Source organism: Triticum aestivum, chromosome 2B (assembly GCF_018294505.1).
Source record: "Triticum aestivum cultivar Chinese Spring chromosome 2B, IWGSC CS RefSeq v2.1, whole genome shotgun sequence".
NCBI classification, from domain to species: Eukaryota; Viridiplantae; Streptophyta; class Magnoliopsida; order Poales; family Poaceae; genus Triticum; species Triticum aestivum.
This window is the reverse complement of record NC_057798.1, coordinates 10,470,712-10,473,809: the sequence shown is the minus strand read 5'-3', so window position 1 is coordinate 10,473,809 and position 3,098 is coordinate 10,470,712. Positions and strand designations below refer to the sequence as shown.

Sequence of the window (3,098 nt, the reverse complement as noted above, 5' to 3'; positions counted from 1 at the left end):
GAACCGGTACTAAAGGCTTGTCCCCTTTAGTACCGGTTCGTGGCACGAACCGGTACTATAGGTTAGACCTTTAGTACCGGTTGGTAACACAAACCGGTACTAAAGGGGCTCGTGGGGACCCGGCCTGACGCCAGCCTGCCACTACCCCTTTAGTACCGGTTTGTGGCACGAACCGGTACTAAAGGCTCAACACGAACCGGTACTATTGATCGCAGCCACGAACCGGCACTATTGATCACATTAGTGCCGGTTTTTTTACAAACCGACACTAATGTGCTTCACATTTGACTCTTTTTCTACTAGTGATGATTAGTATAGGATGAGTACTTGTTATTATATATGCTGACATAAGCGAGCATGCATGAGTTATTATATCAGCGGGTAAAATGAACATATATAGCAGCAGCGTTGGTAAACCAAGGACGAAGATATAAGAGAGGACACTTCTCTCTATTAGCTAGCTAATATAACAACCTAAAAATAACCCTCAAAACCCCTAAAGCAGCCACTTTCCAAAAAAAACATGGACTTTTGGTCCCGGTTGGTTCTACCAACCGTGACCAAAGGCCCCCTGACTGGGCTGGGCGCACAGAGCCACGTGGAGGCACATTAGTCCCAATTCTTGTTTGAACCGGGACTAATGGGTGAAGGTATTAGTAACGACCCATTAGTCCCGGTTCATGAACCGGGACTAAAGGCCCTCACGAATCGGGACTATTAGGTGTTTTTCTACTAGTGGCATGAAGGCATCCATCTTGGGGAGGAGGCTGGTGCGGAGCGCGGTGGGGTGCACGAGGCCGAGCATGGCGCCGCGGATGAACCGGTGCAGTGGGCCATGCAAGGCACCGATGTTGTTGGGGCCGAGAATGTCGAGCATGGATTGCGGATAGCCCGGAACCAGGCCGCTGGACTCGCCCTGGAGCAGCATGCGGCGGTTGAGCTCGGGGTCCATGCACACCACCGTGGGGCACCATACGACGTGCGTCCGAAAAACCCTCCCGTATCTGCAGCAGCGCACAGATTAATTCCTCGTAGTACTTTCAAAGAAGACTTATATGATATAGAGTATTATATTCTTTCGTTTCTTAATATTACCTTCGTCCCAAAAAATGTGTCTTATATTTATTTAGATACGAATGAATCTAGCACTAAAACATGTCTAAATACATCCATCCGTATCTAGACAAATGTAAAACTAGCTTTTTGAGACGAAAGAAATAGCAAGCTAAGAAAAAAGTTTGTCTCATCATCGGGATACCTGAAATCCCGGTGAAGAGACATGTCCGTCCGGACATTAGTAGCTACGTACTACTCTGAGAAAGAAAATGCATCATCAATATCAACCATCCGAGAAAGCGGCAAGTTGATGGACGTACCTGAGCCTCCTCTCCTTCATGAAGCTCGGGCCCTGCTTGAGGAACCCGGTGGTCTCGCCGAACAGCGGCCACCCCATTGTTCCCGGCGGCAGGCACCCATTCCCTAGACGCACCGCCGGAACGGGGGCTAGGCGGGAAGACCTTTATTTCATCTTCAGTGAGCCGCCGCCGTCTCGCCTTCCTGAGTAGGACACAAACCCTAACAGGATTGAAAAAAACAACTAAAAACGAAGCCCTCCCGCCGGCCCTTGTCAGGATCCACCGCGCCTCCATGGTCCTAGGGCCACCGGAGACGAGGCGGACCTACGCCGGCGTCGGCGAGATGCACAAACCCTAACTTTCTCGCCGAACAGCGGCCACCCCATTGTCCCCGGCGGCAGGCACCCATTCCCTCTCCTGCCGTACCTTACCTCGTTCCACCAAAGCAGCAAGCTGCTCGCAACAACCACAACGCCGATCAACACCAGGAGGAGCGACATCTTCTCCTCCTTACTGCCTCCACTAATCACCAAAAGAGGGCGTGCAATCCTTAGCGGCCTAATTCTCACCGTTAATTCTCACCATGGTTCAGATTTGTCTATGTTGTAGTGTGAACAGCGACAACGCCTAATTCTCACCGTTAATTCTCTTCATCTGACGACCCATATTCATACAATAAGGTACTCTCTCTAATCACCAAAAGAGGGCGTGCAATCCTTAGCGGCCGTTAATTTGAGAATCGCATGCACAATGGTAATAGTACTCGGCCATTAAGGAATGAATCACACGCGGATTGGTAATTAGCATCCATTTTGTGCAATTAAGAAGAGAATCCCATGCAAATTGTTATCTGCATCTCCATTATTAATTTAATATGAAACGCGTGATTTGGGTTTGACCCAATAAATCAACCCTTCAATTGTGTAAATCTGGCAGTCCACATTTGTCTAATGTTGTATCGTCAACACCAACAACAGCTACAAACCGTTGGATAGTTAGGAGGACATGGATATCCCCAGCTCACCAGGTTCAGCTCATGGCGCTTGCATTTTTCTAAAAAAACACCAACAAAGCCTTAATCCTCTGTATCTGACGACCCATAGTCACACATTGATGTACTCCCTCCAATCGCCAAAAGAGGACGCACCATCCTCAACGCAACCATCAAAGAGAGAAGTGCATGCATATTGTTAGCGGAAAGGATCAATATGATCGACTAGAGGGGGACGATGAGGCGACTAACAAAAAATTAAGTTTTTTTGTTGCAAATTTTAGGTTCAAGAATAAAATAAGTTGTTTAGATATGCAACTAGATGGACAAACGATATAACAAGAACAACAAGCAAGTAAGAGTAAACACATGGTAGTAGCTTTCATCGAAACTAAAGGAGTGAGTTAACCGCTAGTGAAGACGATGAAGACAAAGATGTGCTTCTGAAGTTCCCTCCTTGGGGGGTGGGGGTATGTCTCTGTTGGAGTGGTGCGGACGCAAAATGCTGAAACATCATAGGGCACTAATGGAGGAGAAAGTAAGGCAAGAGATGAGTGGGAGGTTCCAAAAAGTTCTAGAAAAAACTTGCGAAAAACTCCGGAATAAAATATTTGAGCTCATAAACCCTCTAGGATTGGCCATGGGGGCCAGCCCCATGTGGGCCAAAAGAGGCCCAAAGGGGCGCCATCTTAGGACGGAAGGCGGAGGCCAAATAGACATGGGGAGGGGCAATCACTTTCCCCCTTGGTTCG

At 48.1% G+C, this 3,098-nt stretch overlaps 1 pseudogene; it reads right to left on the bottom strand.

The window, feature by feature from the left end:
• LOC123039914 (cytochrome P450 85A1-like) overlaps positions 1-1,855 on the bottom strand; it is a 12,344-nt pseudogene extending 10,489 nt beyond the window's left edge.
• Between the last annotated feature and the right edge of the window lie 1,243 nt (positions 1,856-3,098).